General features: G+C 41.9%; 1 long non-coding RNA gene across 1 annotated transcript in view; it reads left to right on the forward strand.

Moving 5' to 3' along the window:
* Positions 1-26,378, forward strand: part of LOC138756540 (uncharacterized) — a 73,844-nt gene that overhangs the window by 31,270 nt on the left and 16,196 nt on the right. Inside the window, exon 3 of the long non-coding RNA XR_011353141.1 lies at positions 25,065-25,131. This is a non-coding gene — a long non-coding RNA (uncharacterized lncRNA). The remainder of the gene's footprint in view (positions 1-25,064; positions 25,132-26,378) is intronic.

Genomic DNA, 26,378 nt, shown 5'->3' on the forward strand with positions numbered 1-26,378 from the left:
TAATTCTGTGGGAAATCCTGATTTTTTTTAATGACCATTTAAAATAACAAACTTGACTTTAAACTAATTTAACACACAGCTGTCGGCGAGGTGCAGGAATAATGCAACAGATCTGACAACAAAAATTGGTGATGCTGTTGGATCAGCTGGGGAGAGCAGGGAGTGGAGACATGGCTCCCCCGTGGGGTCCTACTGCCCAGTCCTACAGACAGCCCGTTAAAGGAGCTGTCTGGATTTTATTCAAAATCGTGTGACTCGCTGCCCAAGATGCCAGCGCCTGAATTTGGCAGTGGCCTTGAGGGGTTGCAGACCAGGGGAGAAGTGGACTGGCGCAGAGCACCAGAAACAAGGAGAACACCCCCAGCTGAGAAGGAGACGGTCCCAAGGATGGTGACCACGGTGGCGGACCAGGGAGGGGTTCTGCGGCTGAAGGATGCACACAGGCGGCGAGCTGTTGGTGACTTGAGGTCAAAGAACCTACACGCTGAAGCCTTCCTCATCATGTCGGAGGTTTGGATCTGGGCTCAGGTTGCCAATGGTTTGAACTGAACTGGAGTTTTGTGCCACTGCAGAGAATCCAGGAGCAGCAGAGGCAGATTTACGGACACTCAGAGACTCTGAGGGGACTCTCTTTTCCAACTGTAAGGGGCACCAGGCAATGCTAATGGTGAATCATTGTCTGCTTATGGCAGACTAAAGGGAATTTTGTTAATATTACATTTCTGCTTTATTGCATGACAATAAATTGCATCTGATTTGATGAATATAGAACGCACCCCTTTGTGTGTACACTGAACATGATGGTTAAATTCAACTCAAGCTCTGCTGTTGTGCTCATAATCCACATCCCTCTATTCCCTGCATATCCATCAGTTTACCTAAAAGTCTCAAACTCTACTAATTGCATCTGCTTCCATCACTACTCCGGCAGTCTGTTCCAGACACCCACCTTGAAATGTACCCTGGATTTCTTCTTTAAATCTCCCTCCCTCACTTTAAACGCACGTCATCTGGTATGTGACATTTTTCCCTTGGGAAGAAAGATTCCCACTATCTATCTCTCCCTCTTATCATTTCCTGAACTTTTAGTTAGAGTTCTGGACTGGGTCACGGTTCCATCCAGTTTGTATTTGAATTTCCATATTCCTTTTACAAGATGGTGGGTGAACAGGCCAGCAGATAGCTATTCTCCAGAATCAGTGCAGTGTGCGCAAGTTACCCAACCTTTGTTTAGTGGGTGTTGTGATGAGCTGGATATTCCTGCGGAGTCAAGTGGATCTTACATGGGAAGAAACTTCTTTAACCAAAGAGCAGGAAGAACGTGGACCCACAGGAAGTTTAAATTTAATTCTTTTATACATACAGCATGTCAACTGGACCTTTCGGCCCACAAGCCTGTGCTGATCAATTTAACCTACAACCTCCCCCCCCCACCACTCCACCATATGATTTGGAGGGTGGGAGGAAACCGGAACACCTGGAAGAAACCCACGCAGACACTGGGAGAATATCCAAACTCCACCAGATTTGAACCGTGTCCCTGGCGCTGTAGTGCCTGCACTAATTGTGTAGCCTGGTTGAACCACATGCAGCCAGTGAGTGAAGCAGATAGAATTTATGGGGTGGGTGGGGGGGGGGGGGTGATGAGTCATCACACAAACTATCCCCTCCTCCACTGAGTTTATTTTCACCTTGCTCTGCCTCAGGAAAGCAATCAACATATTCTCACATTCTCTTCTCCCTCCTTCCTTTGAAAGCAAGCACCACCAGATTCAATTACCGTTTCTTTCCTGGAGTCATCAGATTCTTGAATAGGTCTATTTGTATCAGATGATACCTTTCACTAGTTAAATTGTACTTTTTATCTTTAACAACTGTACCCTGCACTTTTGTTTTATGGTGACCCTGGATTCTTATCCTTGCATTACCTGCTGTGCAGTGTGGAGGTTGACTTGCAGGCATAAAGCACAAAACAAAGGTTTTCACTGAACATGTGACAAGAAATAACTTAACTTAAGTTATTCCCGTGTCTGTGTGGGTTTTCCCCTGTGGCTCCAGTTTCCTCCCACCATTCAAAACATGCTAGGGGCTGTAGGTTAATTGGATATAGTTGGGCCAGAATGGCCTGTTACCATGCTCTGTGTATGTCTAAAAAGTGTACAAGACAGGAGCAGAAATAGGCTATTCAGCCCATCAAATTTGGCCCATTATTCAGTCTTGAACAGATCCAACATCGATTGGTTGGGCTGAAAGATCTGTCTCTGTTCTGGACATCCTGTATCTCCTAGGAAAATGTTTAAAAAAAAAGATTCCCCTGGTTGTTTAATAGTTTGGGTTTGGTGTGGTTCTCATTGTGGTTTGTTGTTTCTGTGACTGAATTCCTCTGTGTCTCATGAATGAAGTAAAAATAGAATGAGAACAGTAACCCTATTGGAGTAAAACACGAAAGTCTGCAGACACTGTGGGTGAAGTAAAACATAATGCTGGAGAAACTCAGCAGGTCAAAAACTATCCTTATGCTGCGAGAGACCTCATAAATTTTACAGATTCACCACCATCTAGATAAAGAAATCTTTCCGCATCTCTGTTCTATGTGGACATCCTTCAATCCTGAAGTCGTGCCCTCTTGTCCTCAACTCTCCCACCATGGGAAACAACCTTTCTCCGTCTACTCTGGACAGGCCTTTCAACATTTGAAATGCCTCATGAGAAGAAATAGATGTGTCTGATTTCCTCAATGTTGGAAAACATGGATTAACGTTGGAAAACATGGATTAACGTTGGATTGGCTTGTTTTTGATACTCAATTAGTAGCTCCTAACAATATGTTGTTCAGAAGTGGGCCTATAGAACACTACAGCACAGAAACAGACCCTTTGGTCCATCTAGTCTGTGTTGAACTTTTCTGCCTAGTCCCACAGACCTACACCTGGAACATAGCCCTCTGAGGTTCAAGGTTCCGTTTAATGTCACATAATAATACATATAAATGTAATATACATGATCAACTTCTGCCAGCGTCTCTAACAATAGAGAAAGAAAAGCAAAAAAGAGTCCCCTTAGAAACACTGAGTGTCCATGGATTCGCCTCCAATGCTCCCGTGTCCTCAGCAGCTGCACAGATTCTAATACATTGGCCACCTGAGCTCCAGATCCCAACCTCCGACATGATCAGGAAGCCTTCAGCACCCAAGGCCCTTCGGGAGCCATTCTTGCCCAAGGAACCCTCTTGAATCCTGGTTCTGATACCCTGTTCTCATGAACCAGTCTGCAGCAGGCTGCAACCTGTGTGAGTCCTTCGACCCCAAGTTGCCAACAGCCCTCGGTGTGTGCGGGTTCTCAGCTGCTGAGCCCCTTGTTGGTCCACTGCTGTGGTCACTGTCATGTAGGGTTGTCTTCCATGCTTCTCATCGGGGAATATGCCCTGCGGTCCCTTCTGCAATCCCTTGTGGTGTGCTGCCCAGCACTGGCACCTCCATCTTGGGCACAGACCTCTATATCTTTCCCGTCATGTACCTGTCAAATTTTCTTAAATGTCGAAGCTGAGCTGGCAGCGCCGTCCACACTTCCACCAGTCTCTGCGTGGGGCCTATATTTAAGTTGCTTTTGTGCAATAGATGAATAGACCTTCTGCAGTGGATCTCATTCCCTACATCTTCCTACAAGTGGTTTGCCCATTCATAGTGAACTAATTGCTCTGGTTGTAAATGTAACAATATTATAATATTCTGAGTGACACTGGATATCATCTTCAGATAAGGTTCAGAGAGCATGCTGGTTTTATTGGGCCATCAACTATGGCAGTATATCTTTGTATTGCCATAAACCTACAATCAACTATATCGTCGTTTATTTTTTTTATAATCATTGTTTATTAAGTAAAACGCACAGTCTGCAGTCACTGTGATTGTAGTAAAAACACCGAAATGCTGGAAGAATTCAGGCAGTCTCACTGCATCCATAGGAGGTAAGGATATATAACCAAAGTTTCAGGCCTGAGCCGTTTGTTAACGTTGGTTATGCAGTATATCTTTACCTTCTATGATGCCATCATGCCTGGTGTGATGACATCATCACTTGTATATACTGTGTGCTGTGGGGAAATCATTGCTTGTATTAAACAATGAATGAAGCATCACGTCTCTGTGTGCAGTGTATTTCTAAACCTAGAATACATAACACTATGAACGCTGAGTAACCTGCTGAGTTTCTTCAGCATTTCTGTGTTTTTATTACATCGTTTATTAAACTCATTTATTTGTGTAATCATGGCAGAAGTGTTTCATACTGACCGATCACAGCCAATCTGCCTATGCACCCTGTAGTTTGGGGAAGCTGACGTTATTCCTGCACAAAGTATAAGGGAGTGATGGACTGAGGTCAACCCTCCATGACCCGACTAACAATGAACTGTCCTCTGCAGGACAGTTCTGAACTTGCTTTAAATATCCTCACAACATTGTGGGAAGTCGAGGAGATGGTAGAAACAATAGTAGGTGACATAAGGCCCTATTTTGCAATGTCAACGCCAACATTGTAGTTCCTGGGTCCGTCTATGAGGTGGTGTGAGTTTATGAAGCTTCTCCCAGCTCTGTCACTGTTTGAATTTTGAAGTCCAGTTTATTGTCATTTGATTGTACAGTGTTCTCTGATTCGCAGTCCAAAACATGCATAAAGCCAAACGTAACACCCGTACAGACAAATGCAGAGCAAGTATGTACAAATAATTTAAAGAAAAATTCATCAATATGAGAGTTTTGGATGCTTAGTGCCCATTTCAGACAATGATCCTGGTAGATCACATTAATTGTGGGGGTTGTTGAAAAGAGCAGTTTCTTTGGTTGTTCAGCATTCTCACTGCCCGTGGGAAGAAGCTATTACTCAGCCTGGTGGTGATGGCTCTGATACTCCTGTATCTTTTTCCTGACAGGAGAACCTGAAAGATGCTGTGTGTGGGGGGTGAGGGGAAGGAAGGGGGCCTCAATAATTTTGTGTGCCCATTTCAGACAACGATTCTGATGGATCACATTGATGGGGGTGGGGGAGACTCCAGTGAACATTTCTGCTGCTCTTGTGGATCGACTTCTAACTTTTGAGAAAAGGGGGCATTAATTCAATGTTTCTTGAAGAGATGAATGGGAGCTCGACTACAAACGAGGCTGATAATAAAATAACAGGCCTGGACGAAAACTAATGATACAGACAGCAGAGATGCCAGTGAATGCTGAACATTTTTAAGGCCTTCCAGCTAAGAATGTGGGGCCAGACTTTTGATTCACTCTATCAAGAGGTGGATGACATGACTGGGGTGTATTTTGTTCATCCTGATGAACTATGGGGCAGCACAGTTAATGTGGAAGTCACCGGAACGCTGTTACAGAGCCAGCGACCGTAATTCAAATCCAGCGTTGTCTATAAGGAGTTTGTATGTTCTCCCCTTTTCTGTGTGGGTTTCCTCCAGGTGCTCCGGTTTCCTCCAACCGTTTAAAAACACATACCGGGGGTGTAGGTCAATTGGGTCTAATTGGGGGGCACAGGCTCATGGGCTGAAATGGCCTTTTAACATGCTACATTTCTAAAAAAAACATGGATTGATCCTGTAACTTTGCAAGCAAAGTTAACCAGAAGAAGATAAGCATCACTATTGGTGAAGGTGATAGTAAATGGATATATATCAAACCAATTTAAATTAAGCAGGTCAACTAGTCAGGGATGTTCACTATCTCCCTCACTGTTCGCGTTAGCTATAGAACCACTGGCAGAACTGATAAGAACAGAAAATAAAATAAGAGGGATAAAAATAAAAGAAAAGGAATATAAAATCAGTCTATTTGTAGATGACATCATAGTATACTTAACAGAACCAGAAATATCAATAAAAGAATTACATAAGAAATTGAAGGAATATGGAGAAGTATCGGGGTACAAGATCAACGCAAATAAAAGTGAAGCGATGCCAATGAATAATGCGGATTTCAGAAAGAATCACCATTTAGATGGCAAACACAAGCAATCCAATACCTAGATATTAGACTAGATAATAATCTAGGCCATCGACACAAATTAAATTATCAGCCATTAATGAAGAAATTACAAGATGACTTAGAACATTGGAAAGATTTACCACTAACACTGATAGGAAGGGTAAATTGCATTAAAATGAATATCTTCCCAAGGATACAATGCCTATTTCAATAGTTATCAATTCACCTAACAGAGAAATTCTTCAAGGAGCTAAAGAAAATAGTAAGGAAATTCTTATGGAAAGGGGGAAACCAAGGATAGCGCTAGATAAATTAACAGAATGGTACAAACAAGGGGGCTTACAGCTACCAAACTTTAAGAATTATTAAAGAGCAGCACAATTAAGATATCTATCAGATTTTTATCAAACAAGGGAAAAACCAGATTGGACCAGATTAGAGCTAGATAAAATAGGGGAGAAGGTACCTGAACATATAGAATAGAAAATTGTTTTTTGGGAAATAAATTATTATCTTTTGAACAAATTAAGTGTAAATATGGTATAACTCATAGTACAAGGTTTGCATACCACCAACTGAAAAACTACTTGAAGGACAAATTGGGAAGCAGGCTGAGGTTACCAGAAGGAAGCAGTTTTGAATATGTGATTACAGACACAATGATAATTAAAAGATTTATAACAAACATGTACATCAAACTGCAAGAGAAAGAGAAGGATGAAATAAGCTGTAAACCCAAACAAAAGTGGGAACAAGATCTAAACATGGGAAAAGCTATGCTCCGGAACTATGAGAAATACAATAAACACGAGGTTACGCATGATACAATATAATTGGTTACACAGGTTATGCACCACGCCCCAAAAGTTAAATAAATGGGACCCAACAGCATCAGACAGATGTTTTCACTGTAAGAAGGAAACGGGAACATGTAATTTGGGCATGTGAGAAAGTGGAAAAGTTATGGGAAGATCTAAATCAGGTATTAAATAAAATCACAAAAAGCAACATACCAAAAAATCCAGAGATCTTTCTTCTAAGTAATATAAGTAAAGAACTTGGCCTCGATTTGGATGGAGCACAAAAAAGATTTACTACGATATCCTTAGCTGTAGCAAAAAAATGTATTATGTCAACCTGGAAATCAGAAGATAGCCTGAGAATACAGCAATGGTACAAAGAAATGAATAAATGTATTCCATTGGAAAATATAAAATATAATTTAAGAAATAACATTACAGTATTCGAACAAATTTGGGAACCGTACATGGAACACAACAGAGAAGTCCTACCGCGGACCTCCACCACCTAAAATGACAGAAGGAGAAGAAGACGAAATGAACTGACCCAGTGTGTAAAAGTAATGACACAATTTTCTTGTTTATTTTCACTGTGTGATGACATTGTTTAATGTGTTTAATGTATTGTATATGTTGAACGTTTAGTGGGTGGGGAGGGGGTGGGGAGGGGGGTGGGAAGGAGGGAGGGAAGGGAGGGGGGAAAAAGGGGAGAAAATGATGCTGTGTATATTCAAGAGGGAAAGGTTTATGTGTATTTTGGTCAATATTGTTCATAGTGTGAAAAATAAAAAAATAATTTTAAAAAAGAAGATAAGCATCCATCTGCACCTTCTCGGTATCCGCTAAAATGCACTTTATATGCACACACATGCCAGCAGAGGTCACTGGATAGCTAGAAGAATGAGAAGTCTGATTGGTTGTGTCTTTGGAGCATTTGGAACCTCCTTCCCAATGTCCAGGCTGAAAAACAGTCAGCGTAAAGCAGGAACTGGGTTTATCACAGGTCTGTTGTTCAAGATTCAAACCCAGCTCCGAGGGAAGGTCCGACAGGGTCAACTCACAAGCGTTAGCTCTTACTGAGATCATCAAATTTCTTTGTTTACATTTCTTTTTTGTATATGTATCTTTCTTCTTGAGTACAGTTTACAGTTAGAAATTCACCTGGCCCGCAGGGAAATTAATCTCAGGGTTATATGTGATGTCATGTACTGTATATACGAGTGCAATCATTGAATTTTGAGGACCAAGTTTATGGAGTTGACGATTACACACATACTACTTTCAATCTTGTGTTGCTCAGGGAGTTGGGAGCTCTGATGGTTGGGTGGGCGGGAGAGACCAGGTGGTAAGTCCGTGTTCAGGGCGCCGGGAACCCGGATGGGCAGGCAGCCAAGGCCAGGATCCACAGTCAGGAAGCCAGGAGCTCATGAATGTTCCTGGGATTGGAGGGCTTCACTTAGAAGGAAGTGCTACATATATAGGCTTGGACTTTGCTTCCTGAGGGGGAATCCTATAAAGGTTTATAATTCACAAGGTGCATGGATGAGGCAAATATTCTTTTCCCCAGACTCCTGGAGTCTAAAACCCAAGGGGACAGATTTAAGGTGAGAGGAGGAAAATTTAAATGAGATCTGTCACACAGAGGATGTTGGGTGTGTGAAATGAGCTGCCAGATGAGATGGGGACAATGGTCATGTGGTAAAGGACATTTAGAAAAGATAAGGTTTAGAGGGATATGGGCCTAATGCTGGAAAATGGGACCAGCTGGGTTGGCATAGACTAGTTGGACCAAAGGGCCTATTACCATGCTATAGAAATCTATAGCTCAAGGAGATCAGGTGTAGTTTTATCTCAGGTATTATAAAAGAGAAAAAGATTTTTTGTCTGCACTTTGTGAAGCTTTACTTGGAAGTGGTGTACTTGGTCACCACCATTGTCTGTTCCATCGTGGCACGCTTGGCCAACTCCCCAGGCAGCGGCAGACGCACGGTTGTTTGAATCTCCTGGGAAGAGATGGTTGACCTCTTGTAATGGCCCAGGCAAAAAGCCTTACCAGTACTTGAACCTATTGCTCATGAACAAGTTCATGATGCTCATGGCCTTTTAGGAGATGCCGGTGTCAGGGTGAACCTGCTTAAACACCTTGTAGATGTAGTAACTCTCCTCCCTTGATCTCTTGCACTTCCTGCCACCTTTGGGAGTTGCCTTGGACACCGATTTCTTGGCACCCTTCTTGGGTGTTGGTTTTGACTCGGGCATTTCTTCTTTTGTTTTCAGACCCAAATCTAGATCTGTACCAATCTATGTCTATGATAGAGATAGGTACAGACAATCCAGGCATTGAGCCAGGCAAAGATAAGAACTGTAGATCCTGGAATCTTGATCAAAAAGTTAGTGCAATGTTGTTACAGCACCAGTGACCCGGGTTTGAATCTGGCGCTGTCTGTAAGGAATTTGTAAGTTCTCCCCGTGTCTGCATGGGTTTCCTCCAGATGCTCTGGTTTCCTCCCATCTTCCAAAAATGTTCAGGGTTCATAGGTTAATTGGGTGCAATTGTGGGCAGCACGGGCTCATGGGCCAGAAGGACCTGTGACGGTGCTGTATCTCTTTTCTTAAAAAAGAGAAGCTATTAGGATTCAGCAGGTTAGGCAGCGTCCGTGGACAGTCAACGTTTCAGATTGGGGCCTTTTCTCGAGTTGTCCACTCACAACAAAGCCATTAATTGAGTTTACACGTTTAAACTGAGTTCCAAATGTATGTACACAGCTGAGGGGCGTTGGGGCCTGCTTTCTGTTTTGAAGATTCCTTTGTTTTATTTTCCTAATTTATTTTGTTCTACCTCCTGGCAAGGAGAATGAGGGTGATGGACCACCACAGAAGTTGTCAGACCCCCCACTGGAGCAGTAGGAATTGTGTTTAATCACACTCATATGGGTTGGTTACTGGACTGACTCTCTCTTCCAGACTGATATTTATCAGTTGCAAAATAGCCTTAGGAGGGGGAGTAGGAGACAACAGAACTTTTCTAGTTACTTATGACATCTCGATATACTAGTGACAGAAGTATTTTTTTATTTGTACGTAGTTCCTCAAAATGTTCAAGCAGCTCAAAGACTTTTTCTCCAGACACACATTTTCTCCAGACACAAAGGTTTTTTTTGGAGCTAATTGATTATTGCCCTGGAAAAGATATTTTGGAAATGCTCTACAGTGTTACCAAGGTTCTGTGTGCCCTTGTAAACAACAGACAAAGGCAGTCACAAGTCAGTTAACTTTTTTTAAAAGCCACCCGTCACTGCTTTCCTTTTGGCTCTTTGAAATTCCCCATTCAAAGTCACAAAGGAAAATAAGGAAAGGTTTGCATTTTCACAGTGTCCTTCAGTCTCAGAACATCCCAAAGTGAAGTTCCTTTAATGACATGTACACAAAATGCAATAATTCACAAATTTTGACAACTTTTGCCTGTTTCAACAGTTGCACCATAACCAGGGTTGGTGCCAGAACGTCTTAGTCGGGGTGAGGGGGGGAGGGAGGGGGCGGGGCACAATTTTCTGCTTGAAAATTCACTCTGCACAGGGTGGGGGAGAGGGAACTTACCATGTTAAATGCGGCATCCCAGGGTCTGTAGGCCATGCGTGCCCACGTTTCTTCTTGCGTACAAGCGGAATGGATTGGAGTACTGGGGCCACTAGCGTCACTTCCCCTTCCCTCCAACGCAAGTGACGCTGGTGGCCCCGGTACTCCAATCCATTGCGCCTGCATCAGCCGGCACTAGCACATGCACACAAGAAAAAAACATGGCCGCGCACAGCCTACAGACACCGGGACGCTGCATTTAACATGGTAAGAAGTAAAGTTAACATGGTAAGTGCGCCCTTTCTGCCTCTACAACCCCCTCAAAATGGAGGGCAGCCAGATTGTCCGGACTAAAACAGGACATCTGGCCACCATAGCATGGGTAGGCAATACCCACGAATGGCCCCCTCCCTTGGCGCCAATACTAACAGGCTTGGGAGAGGGAACAGGAGACAACAGAGCTTCTCCTTTTCTGTCTAATAGTGCATTCTGGGAACCTTGTGCTGTTGAAATATATTGTGTACCTGTGTGGCTGCAACAAGTAAGAACTCTGGTTCATCTATACATTTTCTTATTTTTTAAATCAAAAATAGACTTTATACATGATAAATTACTTACAAAAATGAAAACTGTTCAGTCTTATCACACCCATAAAGTTAGTCATATCCACACATTCCCAACAAAGTACATTGTTACATTTGTTCTTCAAATGCATCATTGCTACACCTGCGGCACCTTGCATTACCACCACTGTGGCACCTTGTCACTCCACAGAATATGGTCTGTACATGAGGAATCACACTGGAGAAATTCTACAAAGTCTGTGAGCTTGGCTCACAAAACTGACTCGTTTTGGTTCATGTAAGAACATAATGCTGGAGAAACTCAGCAGGTCAAACCCTGTACTTTATGTAGCAAAGATAAAGATACACAACCAACATTTCAGGCTTGAGGCCTTCATCAAGGTATAAGCAAAATGTAGGCAGGCGCCCGAACCTTGAGTTGGTTCATGTAATCACAGTGTAAAAAAGTAGGTTTCTGCCTCTGTAAGAACAAGGAAGGTCTCAGGCCCAAAACGTTAGTGACATATCTGTATCTCCTACGGGTGATGCCGGCTGAGTTCCTCCAGCATCTCTGCATTTTGACTCGAATCACAGCATCTGCAGACTTTTGTATTTCACTTCAAGCTAGAACTTGACATTGGTAAGTCTCTCCCAATTGTACAATTGCCTTTCTTCCCCTTTCCATCCCAAAGCCACCAGTGCAGTAAAGCATCAACTCTAACCTGTTTTGTCATCTAAGAATATCAGGAGGGGGCTGAGGCTTGTGGTGTTAATGAATCTGATCCTGTGCAAGATGTGTTAACCGTGTATGTTCAATGTGACTTAGCTTACTGCAAATGAAAAGGGGATCTGCTTCTAATACTTGAGTAATCCTTTTTGTGTAACCATATCTTACAGCAGTTATGATCAGGAGAATGATTAAAATGTTTAATTGAATTTTAGACATACAGAAAGATAACAGGCCATCTCAGTACTAGTCCATGCTGCCCAATTTACACCCAATTAACCTATACCCCCAATACATTTCAAACGGTGGGAAAGAAACCGGGGCCCCCAGGGAAAATTCACACAGACACGGGGAGAATATACAAACTCCTTATCAACAGCACAGGATTCAAACCCTGGTTCCGATCACTGTGCTGTAAAGGCTTTGCGCTAACCGTTATTCAACCATGTTGCCCTGTGTCATTTTATGTTACTTATGGCAAGTCCATCCACTGAATTTCCACAGAAGTTATCTCTCTTTCACCCAGGTAGCTAAAAAAAAAACAAAGGAAGTTTAAAATAGAGTAATGACTTCTAAGAATACATTGGTGATACATTAAGTATCAAAATATATTGATTTCATTTAACCTAGCATTGATATAAGAGCTGACGAGGGTAAAATTAAGGCCACCATTTTGCCTTGATAATGTACCAGTATTGAAAAGCTGGTAAGCCAAGTTTTACCATTCTCTAGGATTGTGATGGGATGCTTTAAGTTTTAACCCAGTCTACTGTATTTTGCAAACTCATTGTGGCCTTTTCTATATCAGTAAGACCATGTTCATTTGTACATACATGGCTACATGTGCAGACATCCACACACAATGACTCACTGCAGCCAAACACACACAAACATAAATATACACGCACGCAGACACGCGCATGCACAAACATGCACATACACATATGCACACATGCACGGACCTATATGTACATATTTATCTCCGGATCCAAAGAACAAACAAAAATGGCGACATTGCTGGAGCTACAGTAATGGCGGTGCTGCCACTAATGCAGAGAGACAGCGGTGCTCTGCAAGCTCCTACTGCTTGGTCCTGACACCGATGGCTCCATCCAGGCTTTAACCAGCCAGTTAAAGGAGCCGACAGTTTTTTCTAACATCCTGTAACCATGGAGATCTGTGCCCAGAGAGCCTGTGCTGGACAGCGTACCATGATGAATTGCAGACTCCGGGAGAACACCAGAAAGGGGGAGAACATTCCCCCATTGAGAAAGAGCAGCCTAGGAGACGACCCTACAGAGAAGGTGACCATGGCAGCAGATCATCGCAGGGGTCAGCAGCATGGGCTGTGGGCTGTTAGAGACTGGCTCATGGGAAACCGGTATCGGAACCATTAGTCGAGCAGTTGCTGAGGGCAAGAAGGGTTCTCGAACAGTCTTGGGTGCTAAAGGCTCCTGATTGTATCGTTGGTTTAGACTTGGAACGCGGGTTGCCCCCAGAGACAGCAGGAACATTGGAGGCATCTCTGAAGGGGCTCTCTCTTGCTTCTACAATGTTAATGGTGACTCTTTGTTTGCCTTACAGCATTTATATTGAGTACATTACATTTTTTGTATTATTTCATGACAAGAGCCTTGGACATTTAGAGCAATTCTGTTGACCCTATCACAAACCTAGATTAGATCAGTTAATTCTGTAATGATCAAGAATTGTCAGGAACCCTCAAGATCGTGCAGGTTTGATTTACACATTGAACATTTGAGAAACTAACTTTTAATGCTCATTGCTGTAAAGTTATAATGAGACCAGCTTTAAATCATCTGAAGAGAACTATTGTTCATACTTGGTCCCCGTGTCTCAGAGCAAGTCGAGGACTTTCTGCAACAATTAAAGGTAAAGGAATGGCATAATTTATAGCTGCAATGAGTCTTGTAGTTGTGCATGAAGAGTGACATTCAGTCCTGGTTAAAAGAAGTATCTCATGCTGAAAGAAATGGACCATGTGACAGTTTTAATCTACTTACATGGAGTTATTGGGATTTAGTGCCAGTCATGTGATATGGTCCCTTCTTGAAGAGCATGGTAATACCTTAAGGCTTGGATATTTAAGTTTAACCTTATAAGTTCCACGGTCACTAGGGCCCACTTTCATTTGTTTAATTTTGAACAGTATTAATATGGAAGCTTATCCCAGAGTTGGATACCCAGCAAAATGGACTGTAAAAAAGAAAGTTCATTCAGTGCACATTTTAAATTCTATAACCAGATTTGACGAAATGGAGCGGTCATATCAGGGGACCCTGACGTGGGTAATTCAGCTGAGTCTTCAATGACGGTAACAACTTTGTAGTGTAAATTAGTTGCCTGCAGACTGGCTGTACAGTGTGTTCAATAACATTTCCCCTTGTGTTTATGTTGTGACTTACATGCTGAAATATGAAGGAAAGCAGTCTATGTTAGAAGAGAAACAAATATAAAATCAGGGTTCGATATGGGGGTTGAGGGGTGGAGACTCAACCCCTCCCCCTTACCATCCCAAAAATCACTGTGCACAATTACTGTGTAGTAGGCAATAGTCGATACCATGTAAAAGTCGACCCCTCCCCCTTATTTTTGACCCTGCCCGCCCATTTGAGCTCCCGATGCCCCAAACGCGGACTTACCAATTTGTCTTGGCTGGTCGTCTGCCCACCCGAGCTCCTGACGCCTTGAATGGTGCAGGTACTTATCGGAGTCACAAATAGTATGCGTGTAATAGTTGACCCACAGAAAATTTGACTATTACACAGCAGTAAGTGTCTGAGAGTGTGTGAGTGTGTGTGTATGTGTGTGTTTTCAGATTTATTGTTAGAGTACATCCACGACATCACATACAACCTTGAGATTCCTTTCTCCTGCAGACGAGGCGGAAGTTACCACTTATCAACAGAGCAAAAAACTGTATCCAAGAAGATATGTACATATGAAGACAAATAAAGAAATTTTAAAATCCGACTGCGCAAAACAGAGAGAAAAATATCAATGAAGACTCTTAGTCTTTAAATGCATCTCTGATCGAGTTTGTTGTTGAAGAGGTTTGTTGTTGGAGAGGTAACAACTGTTCCTAAACCTGATGGTACAAGTCTTGTTGCACCTATACCCCTTTCCTGATGGTAGCAATGAGAATAGAACGTGTGCTGAGTGACATGGATACATACGCCCATTATTCAAATCCTCATAAAATGGTAGAGGATCCGGAGTCTGAGTGGTGGAGAGTTCAAAACTTAAGAGGAGATCATGAGGCAGAAAGTGAAGGAGGGCAAGCAGAGTCAACAAGGGAAGAGGAAGAGATGGAGAGGATAACGTAAAGGGAAAATAGAGCAGCAGGCGTGGTAATGCTATCATGGGCCCATAAATTTGGGCATGTACTGTCAATATTTCAGAGTGTGAATTTGTCTAGAACCATAGCCAATGGTCAGATCTATGGATGGTCCAAATGATGAAGAGCAGGTGAGAAAGGCTTCAATGCTGGAAGTCACAGTGTGAGAATCTTAGTCTGGAGAAAGTGGAGACTTAAGGACATCCAGTCATTCAGCACGGAACAGACCCTTCAGCCCAACTTGTCCATTCCAATCAAGCTAGCATTCTGGGCGGCACAGTTAGCGTAGAGGTTAGCACAATGCTATAGCAGCACCCGCGACCTGGGTTCAAATCCAGCACTGCCTGTGAGGAGTATGTACGTTTTCCCTGTGTCTATGTGGGCTTCCTCTGAGTGCTCCAGTTTCTTTCACCCTCTAAATACAAATGGGGTTGGTAGGTTCACTGGACGACAAGGGTTTCAATGACTAGAATTGGCTTCTGCCGTGTCATAAGTAAATTGAAATAATACCCTCCGGTCACATTCCTAAAATTTTAATTTAATCTGCAGAAGATGTTAAAAACATCTAATTGGATACAGAGTGGAAAACAAAGAACTCACACTAACTTTACTAGATGAATGAGTTTTCAGAAATGCTATCCTTATCCTCTTTATCCATTTAAAAGCTGTTCCGACGTTATTCCGTGAGGATGGTCCTCTGATCATATATCATTCATGCCTTTCCATTAGGCAGCTGATATGTTGCACTGAACACAATATGGATGGGGCAGAGACACATGACAGTGAATAAGATTATTTAGTAAATGACTTCTTTCAATTATTGATGCAGTGCAGAAATATCAGTCGTCAAGGCTGGAGCGATGTGCCAAATGAATTTTGTGCCCTGTAGCCCGATGGAATGAGTTTGATTTCTTCAAGAAATGTGTAAAGTTTCAAATTTGAATGCATTCTTTAATACCCTTATTTTTTCATATGGAACAGTTTAAAGTCAAGTCAGGTTTATTATCGGCTGATTGCACAAGTACAACCCAACAAAACAGCGTTCTCTGGTTTATTTTGGGCGCTATGTAACTTGTGCTGTTAAGCAAATAGCATGACAGAAATTATACTTTTTTTCAATTTTATCAATGAAACAATGCTCTTTAAGCTGAAATTTGAAAGTTTACAGTTGCCTTCAATGGAAAATAAATGTTGATATTGTTTGACTAATTATGTTTAAGGGTACCCTTACAATAATATTGCCAGGGACATCATATGTAAAACAAATGTATCTTGCATGTTACGTTAAGGATATTAATTTGGTTGCAAAAATTAGCTTAGTGGTCAGCAGAAAACTATGACAGCGCTGGTTAACCAGGTTCATATGTCTCCCCATGTCCGTGTGGGTTTTCTCTGGGTGCACTGGTTTCCTTCCACCATACAGGGGTTGTATTGGGGTATTTGGGCAGCAAGGAGTCATGTCAAAATTAAAATTTGGGGGGGAAACAATGAAAATGTATTGATCAGATAATGAAAATAAAATACCACAGCAGAACACAAATAATAAAATGATCAGTTGGTTATGATAACATTGAACATTTGAAGCAAAGGAGAATGGTCCTATTGATGGATTCTTTTGGCTTCTCTTGGATCATGGGACAGGTCTTAAGACGGACATCCTTCCAGGTCATGAGATCCCAAATTAATTAGAATTGTCAAGGTTTTCCTTCACATGCAGATCACATGAATGGTGCTGGTATAAGAGGCATTGGGCTGCGACCGATGTCAGACAACTGGGGCATCTGACTTCGCTAAGAGTTGTCTGCATTTGTGTGCGCTTGTGAATGGAAAAAAAAAGATCGGAAAGTAAAACAAAGTGAACCAAGAATGCAAAATAGAGAGATAGAAAACAAAGGGAAAAGGGAAGGAATGCAAAAGGTAATCTGAGTGTTTCTTAAAGGTTCTTAGTGCAAAATGAAGCGAGTTGGTGTTTTTAATGTATGCTATTTTCCAGAATATTACGTTTGGGGGATGAATTAGACGGTTTAAGCCATCACTGCACAGACTTGATCAGTCCTACTTCATTTTATTTTCCCGTTTCTCTGCTTAACATAAATAGCATTCGAAGGAATGTGGGAGGACAAGGAGTGAAAAACTCTGTTGTGAGCTCCTGGACTTAGCCATGGATGCAAAATCATTATTACAAGACAGACACAGAAGATAGGGGAAGATAACAAGACGGGCCAAGAACAGTCTCAGGACATTTCAAGGTGAAAGTGAAAGGTACTAGGGCAATTGCTTTGTGTGAAGCTAGAATAATTTCAATATGTAGTTAAGAAATGAATATGTTCTCAGACTAAAACTTACTGCCTTGAAATTGTACATAAATGAAATCTCTTTTTGTTGTAGCTTGTAATAACTGCAGCAACGTGGGCTGTGATGTTCAAGGAGTGAACCGTTCTGCCTGGATACAGGTTTACTTTGAATATAAAGGAATGGTTGGTGTCGTACTTTATCAGGTGATCGATGGTGGTTATTTCCTAAAAACTTGTCATGCTGGCACTACTTTCATTATCAAACCATTGTATGAAAAGAACATTGTGGGTTGATCTTGTCATCAACAGTAGTAGCTAAATATTAGCAAAGTGTAGTTGATTTTAAAAAAACTGACAATCAAAAATGCTAGACGCAATTTACAGCTGTAAATATTCTATTGATATGTTGATTTCATTAACAATTTCAATTGATTGATTCTAAAGATACCATCTGGGCAGAGAGATCCCTTTTTGGATGTGTAGAAGGTTCAACGGAATGGTGCATATTAGTGACTTAGAGGTGGAATGCAAAATCTGTGTGAGTGGCTACAGTCGAGCTAAGCAGGCTTCGACCTTAAATCATTAAACCAGACATTCTGTCAACATCTCTCTCTCTCTTTCTGTCTCCCTCTCCCTCCACATTCCAGGGGCCAGAAATGACAGTGGCACAAAGCATTGTTGAGGATTGTCCAGGTAGAAGACTGGGAGCACAATATATTTACATCAACATGCATTTTCAGTCACAGATAACTCAGTCAACTACAGTAAGAAGTGATGGAGTGCGAAGGAGACATTTACTGGTCATTGCCTTTCTCCGATAGAAAATATCTAATCATTGTGATTGTATTGCACATTAAGGGGCTGAGACCAGAGGGGAAGCCCCTCAAACAATGGAGATGGAGTAACTACAAGTGGTGGCACTGGTGCTACGTAGCAAATCAGAAGATTAACATACAATGAACAGTAATAGAACGTATATACAAATATAACACTAAGGATGTGAAAAGATTTTATACGGTTTTCCTTTACGTGAAGTTTTATTGTGAATTAGGTTTATTTTGGGGGGGGGTGGGAAAAGACAGTCAAATAAGTACCAAATGTGTTGCAATGGAGAGGAGTCGTAGTCAACACAGAAAAAGCCTTTTGGCCCAATTCATCTGGAGTTCCCTAGCTGAGCTAATTCCATTTACTCACATTAATCCCATATCCCTCTAACCTCGCCATTCTCAATCTTTTTTTGGCAATGGCCCCTTAAGACTCTGCTCAAAATTTATCCACCTCCCCCCACCTTTGAAGCAGTCAACTTTAGTTGATTTCTTCCATACTTCTACCGACTATATTAAAAACGTAAAAATTATTTTGTGATTTAAGTCCATGCCCTCCCCCCTTTAAATATGCCGTGGCCCCTGGGGTGGAGGTGGGGGTTATACGACTCCCGTTGAAAGTGGCTGCTCTAAACAGTCTGTATCCAAGTATCTGTACAACTGCTTTTTAAATATTACAATTCCACCCACCCCTATAGGTATACACTCTCCGAGCAGTACATTTATCCCTCGGGTTCAACTTCTCGTCTCACCTTAAATCTATCCCCTTTGGTTTTAGACTCCCCTACCCCGGAGATAATGCTTCACCTATATCCCTCAACATTTTATTTATGTCCATTCCTTTCTGCAGTAGTACAACCAGAACTGCACACATTGCTCCAAATGAGGAGAGCTTTGTTCTTGCATGAGGTCTGTAGATGCGACACAACTGGAGCCACCTGCAAATGGCTGGAAGATCTCAGCTTTGTTCTTGTGTTGGTTTAACGCAGTGAGTCAGACCAATGCACATTGACAGGTAGGAATCAAATCTCGTCACCCTGTGACATGCATCATGTACTTTACTAATTATAAAAGAAGCAGTAAATCCTCCTTTATCACCGTTTTGAATGTGAACAGTGAAACAGACATTAAACTGATGCACACTTTGAGTTTTCCTCTTAATTCTGAATGAACAATGAACCACAGACACTACCTAACTTTGATTTATTCTTTTACTTGCATTGTTTTATTTATTTTGAAATGTGATGATAGAAATATTTGCATTGCAATGCTACCACAAAACAATTCATTTTGTGACACGCTCATGACAAAGAATTCTAATTCTAATTTTCTCCATTCTTCTTTCCATTCTCTTTGCTGGGATGCACTCATTTTGAGAACCTTCCTCGCAGCCCATCCTAGATGCTGCAATTGTTACCAGAAAAAGAATTTTAATCTATGTATTAAGTTCAAGTTCAGATTTATTGTCAGAGTTCATACATGACATCACATACAACCCTGAGATTCTTTTCCTTGCAAGCCAGGCAGAATTTCTACTTATCGCTAGTGTAAATTGTACTCAATAAAAAGATACGTGTGCAAAAAGAAGTGAAATGTAAGCATTTCATGGGCATCGGACCAGACGGTTAGGGTAGCAATTTAGCAACCGCTAACCACACCAGGTTCAAATCCACTGCTGTCTGTCAGGGGTTTGTACATTCCCCCCATGTCTCTGTGGGTTTCCTCTGGGTATTCTGGATTCCTTCCACTTTTCAAAAACTTATGGGGAGGGGGAGTTGTAGGTTAATTATGGTATTTGGGCAGGATGGGCTGGAAGAATCTGTTGCTGTGTTGTATTTCTAAATTTTGAAGAGAAGGTAAACAAACTGCACAAATACAGAAAAAAAATTCAATAATAAATAGTGTGCAAAGTAGGATCCTTAAATGAACCCCTGATTGAGTTTGTTGTTGAGGGTCTGATGGTGGAGGGGGAACAGCTGTTCCTAAACCTGGTAGTGCGAGTCTTGTGGTGCCTACACCTCTATCACATTTAACCCCCACCCTATGTTTTTTTCAATCAAAATTTATCTCCTACCGACACCTCCCAAATTCTTGACCTTAGAAATTTAGTTGACATATATTGTAGGGGGAAGAGTCCAGATTTTGATCTGCTTTTAAAAGGAAGTAAATAGCCTTTTCCAGTATAACAGGAAATACCAGACAATATTAAAAATCTTGGATGAGGAAGTCATTTCTCTGTTTAAAAGTAGTTACAGGTGGAACATTTTAGGTGGGGGGGGGAGTGCTAAACCTTCAGATGTAGATCTCTGACAGCAAAATGATTAAATTCAAGGGGAAGATTAAAGCAAGAGATCGGAATTAGTAGAGAGCAGATATATTCAGAGGGTTGTAAGAGCTGGGGAGATTATGTTGAGACTAAGGAGGGATCTGAAATTAAAGATGAGAATGTTATAATTGTGCTGTTGTTAACTTTATATCCATGAGTTCTTTGCATTAATTGTGTATGTGTATGCCCTGTAGTTCAGAGAAGAGCTGTATCATGTATATGTAGAGTCAGGTGATTTTTAAAAAATGAACGAACTTCATTAAGCTTAGTTATTTTGTTGAATAAGGCTTGGTTTAATTAGGAGTGAAACACAAAAGCCTCCAGATGCTGTGATTGTTGTAAAAAACACAAGTGCCAGAGGAACTCAGGTGGCCTCACAGTGTCCATAGGAGGTAAAGATATAGAACCGACATTTTGGGCCCGAGCCCTTCTTCAGGGGATGGCCCAAAACATTGGTTCTATATCTTTACCTCCTATAGGTGCTGCAAGACCTGCTGAGTTGCTCCAGCATTTCTGAGATTTTTGGTCTAATTAGGGTCTGGACTTCAAGCTAATGGAGATTAGAATAAGAGTATGCTGGCCAGTAGGATGATGCAAAGGTGGGAAACTCAGCGGGTCACGCACCATCCTGGAATCCACAGAGCCCAATCCATTTGCCACCTTGTGTCCACTTGCGTCAATGGCAGAAGAATCCACTGGTAATAATAGGGGAACTTGGCTAATATTCCCTTTCCTAACCTGAGGAGGTTGGTGTTCTAACAGACTGGCCTCAGCTGGCACCAAGTGAACAAAGCTTTCCACTGGGATCAATGTCTTCTGGGAAAGCCAGTTTCCTTTTTAAGTTTCTTTCTAAAATGAGTAAAATGTGGATTTACCCTGCTTGCATCAAACTGTGGGGTGGTCTTTATGGGTTTGGGAGGTTTGAAAGTCTTAGTGAGTTGCTAAGGTGTGCCTTTTGGGTTGATTGTACAGTGCAGTCATAGTGGGTTATAAATGATGAGCTGACTAATGGTTCCTTGTCCTTGAGAGCTACAATTTCTACTATGTCTTCAAGCAGTGTGGCAAACTATTGCTCCATTCCTGTGCAGTCCTACATGGCAAAGCAGTGATCTGGGGGGGATTGTTTTGCTAAAGGCCAACAGCGTCACAGTATGGCACAGTTGCTGCAGAGAAATATATTGGAGATTAATCCACAGGTCCATAAAGAGTGGCAGAGAAGATCACTGGAGTCTCCCTCCCCCACCCATCGATGTGATCTACCAGGATCGTTGTCTGAAGAGGGTGCGCAAAATCATTGAGGACCCCTTCCACCCTGCACACAGCATCTTTCAGCTGCTCCAGTTGGGGAAGAGATACAGGAGAATGCGAGCCAGCACCACCAGGCTGAGGAACAACTTCTTCCCACAGGCAATGAGAATGCTGAATGACCAAAGGAACGGCTCATACTAACCATCCAAGACTCTCATATTTATGAAACAATATTTATTTATTTGTATAGATCCTCCATTTGTATGTATGTTATATCTGGTTGTGGCTCTGTGTATTTTATACTGAGGACCGGAGAGCACTGTTTCGTCGGGTTGTACTTGTGCAATCAGATGACAATAAACTTGACTAAAGTGCATTTTCTTTGCAAGAAACCCTCATTTTGTGTCCCAGGATAACTCTTGCTCAAAGTCATCAAAAGCTCCACGGGTGACGAGGAAACAAGAAAGGTTTTCTCAGAGGTGACATCTATCACCGACTATTTGAAATGAAATTACTGAAGAAATTGGACAAGCCAAAAATGTGAGTATGAAATTAAACGAATAATTGCCAGAGGAGCTCAGCAGGTGAGACAGGGTCCATGGGTAGAAATGATCGGTCAACGTCTCAGGTTTGAGGCCTTTGTCAAGACTAAGGTAAAGAGGTAAAATTACATCAATAAAGGGAGTGCAGGTTGACTGCAGGTTCCTGCATAGCTACAGTAACGCCTCATGGAAAGAGCTTCAATGGTTGTGGTTAGCCAGTGTCATGCATATGGTGAGGTCCAGAAAAGAGGTATATTTTCCTTATTGTTAGATTAGTTCAAATAGAAAATCATATTGACAGATAATAAAATGTCTAGCCTATTTTTGGGTATCTATAGAAACCTTCAGAAGATTAAGATTAAAAATCTGTTTTTAAAATTACACAAGAATTAAAAAGACAAGTAAAACATGAATATACTGGAGGAACTCAGTGGGCCTTGCAGCGTCCAGGTAAAGATATATAACTGGCGTTTCAGGCCTGCGCCCTTTGAAGACCTCTTCATCCCGTATGGATGCTGCAAGACCTGCTGAGTTCCTCCAGCAATTTTGTGTTTTTACTACTTGCATGTTACGACTTTCATGTCTCACCACAATTAAAAAGACAAATTATTCCAGAGGCTCAGTGATTTGACTACATGATGTGATCAAGGAAGCTCTGTGTTCTAACCCAGTCTGCGCTCAGGTTAACGGATCTCAGCTTAGGAAATTGAAGTAAACCTCAACATTCCTGAATTAAAGACCACAAATCAACATCCACTCCAGCTGTTAACCACCATAGAAGGAACCTTGCTGGGAGTGGATGTGTAAGGACTGGTTCAGTGTTCATTTGCTCTCAATGAGGGGTGACGGTTACTGGGAACCGTGGTCAGGATGTTACAGCATCTCTATCCCTGCAAATAAAACTGTCATTTAATTAGATGAAAAATCCTAGTTGGTGGGTCTTAGATTTACCAAACAATCTGTATACACAGGAAACACACATTCAAAGGACCAAGGAGATTTTAACCCATTTACTGCCATGTATTAAATAGACCCTTTGGGGGTTGGGATTTTAAATAAATAGCCTGATTTATGTCAGTCTAGTTTTTTCCACCTTGCATAGTGATCAGTTGAAGTGAAACATGAAAGTCTGTACTATCCATAGGAGGAAAAGATATAGAACCAACCTGGTATGAGTGAAAAGCAGGGAGGCGACTGAAATAAAAGGCTGGAAATAATGGAAGAATAGACAGGGAGAGGAACACGGACCCACAGACAAAAGGATGGGTCACAGGAAAGTGGAAAGGTGAGAATCGACTTTCAGCCTTTTGGTGATTTCCTTTTCTGTTCATCCCTCCCAACCCACCACACTGGTACTTACCTCTGTAACTACGGGAGGTGTAATTCTTCCTCCCACACCACCATCCAGGGTCCCCTACAGGCCCTTCCAGTGAGGCAAAATTTCTGCATCTCCTCGAACCTCACCTACTTGATTAGGTGGTCACAATGTAGCTTCCTTCACAACAGCGATACCAAAGGCAGACTTGGTGACCATTATTCGCAGCATCTAAGCTCTGCCCATGATGGTTATCCAGAGTTCCATGCTCTGCAATTTTAATTCCCCTTCCCATTTTCACACCAATTTGTCTGTCCTGGGCTTCCATGCTGTCAGAGTTCATGAGTTCCCTCTCTCTCTTCCTCTGGACCCCTTCTGATCTTTAGCCTTTCCCCATTCCCAACTACCTAAATGTCCCACTCATCCTCAATCCCCCTCCTCTTTGGTTCCATCTCCCATCCCCCACCACCCCCCACCCAGATGGATTCTTCCTCTATCTCCTCTCCCCCACCACCCCACCCCCCTTCTGGTTTCTCTGTACACTAGATTCTCACCTTCTCCACCATCAGATCCCACTGAGACCCTTTATCTTCTAATCACCCACTTCACCCTGTGTGAGTCATCTTCCTCCACCTGCCCCAGGTTTATTTTGTTTCTCTTCACCTTTATCTTGCTCGGTCAGTAATTTACCAGTTATCTTTTGAAAAATAAAAAATCTGTAGATTCTGGAAATCTGAAATAAGTTCTTTTATTACCATCTGATTTTACATATGCAACCCGATGAAACAGTGTCTCTCCAGACCATGGTGCACGTACAAAAATACACAATGGACAGTACATGAAGATCACATAAATAATCAAATATATATAAATATGTGGAATTACTTTCACGGTCACAGGATACTGTCCATCAGTCTCACAGCCTGTGGAAAGAAGCTATTTCCCAGCAAGGCAGTCCTGGTTTTGATGCTCTTGTACCTTCTTCTTGATGGTATCAGATTGAAGATACAGTGTGGTGGGATGGAAAGGGTCTTCTATAATTCCTTCAGCCCTATTTAGACAACTCTCCAAATAAATGTCATCAATAGAGGAAAGGGAGACCCCTGTGTTTTTCTCAGCTGAGTTGATAATCCTCTGTATGGACTTCCAGACTAATGCTTTGCATCTACAAAACCACACAATGATTCAGCCAGACAGGACAAACTCTATTGTGCTCTTGTAAAAGGTCATCAGGATAGGGGCTGGTAGCCTTGCCTTCTTCAGCCTCCTTAGGAAGTGTTGGCGCTGCTACACCTTTCTCACTAATGAGCAGGTGTTGTGAGTCCAGGTTAGGTCGTCCCTCATATGCGCACCCAATGGATTTTTGTCCTCTCCACTCTCTCCATGACAGAACCATTGACTCATGAACAGCATTCATAAACCAAAGAATGCTGAAATTATTCAACAGGTTAGGTAGCAGATGAACATTGACTTGCAATGTTAACACTTCTTCTTTCTTTCTCTACAGATGCTTCCATCGTTGGGCAGTGATGTAGGTGTTTGGCTCGCTTGCCTTCATTGGGCAAGGAATGGAGGTATTTGTCTCGCTTGCCTTTATTGGGAAAGTTATGCAGGTTTTTGGCTCACTCGTCTTTATTGGGCAGTCTCCCTTGACTTCATTGAGCAGGGTATAGAGTACAAGAGTTGGGAGATTATAGCGCAGCCAAGACCTTGCTGTGAGCAGTTCTGATAGCCCAGCTATATGAAGGATGCTATTAAGTTGAAAAAGAGATTCACCAGGATATTACTGAAAATGGGGGGCTAGAGTTATTATTTCTTGGAACTTAGAAGACCAAGGTGAATTTATGTAGGATTATGAAATCATGAGGGGATAAAGTGAAGGATCACAGGCTTTATCCACATGTAAATGATTCTGGAACTATATAGCATTGGTTTAAGATGAAAGGGGAGTGGTTTAAGAGGGATGTGAGAGACAACCTTTGTACTTTGAGGGATGTTCTGTATCTTTTAAAACAAAGTTTAGAAAAGCAGAACGGTAACAGGCCCATCTGGACCATGAACTTACGCTGCCCAATTCCACCCAATTAACCTACAACCCCTACACATTTTTGAAGGGTGGGAGGAAACCAGAGTATCCACAGGAAACCCATGGAGACACTGGAAGTATGTACAAATTCCTTACAGTCAGCGCCAGATTTGAACCCGGGTCGCTGACACCATAACAGCTCTGCACTAACCGCTAGGCTAACCGTGCCAAATAAATGAATGGCAGAAGAAGCTATAGAGTCAGGTCCAATTACAATGTTTAACAGACATTTGAATATATAACTAGATAGGAAGAGCTTGGAATGATAAGGGCCAAATGCAAATGAAACTTGCCCAGAAGTCCATCTTGGTCAGCATGGACAAGTTGGGCCGGAGGACCTGTTCCATGTCATATATCTTCGTGACATGCGGCCTAAATTCTTAATGATCTGAAGAATAGGCGGGAATGTTGTCAGTAACATGAAAATGTCAAGGAAAGAGGAATAAACTCCTCCTGGAAAGAAAGAGGTTTGAATCAGAATTAGGTTAATTATCGTGAAATTTGTTTAGCAGTAACAGTCTTGTGCAGAATAAGGAGGAAAATTACAATGCATTACAATTCTGTAAATACAAAATTTAAAAAAAAATTAATTATGCAAAAAAGAGAGGTAGTGTCCATAGGTTCATTGTTTTTGTAATGTTGAGAGTGTTCTTTCAGGCTCCTGTACCTCCTGAACCTCCTTTCTGATGGTAGTGGTGAGAAAAGGGCATCTGCAATAACTCTAACTAAACAATT

The sequence above is a fragment of the Narcine bancroftii genome, chromosome 3, assembly GCF_036971445.1.
Source record: "Narcine bancroftii isolate sNarBan1 chromosome 3, sNarBan1.hap1, whole genome shotgun sequence".
NCBI classification, from domain to species: domain Eukaryota; kingdom Metazoa; phylum Chordata; class Chondrichthyes; order Torpediniformes; family Narcinidae; genus Narcine; species Narcine bancroftii.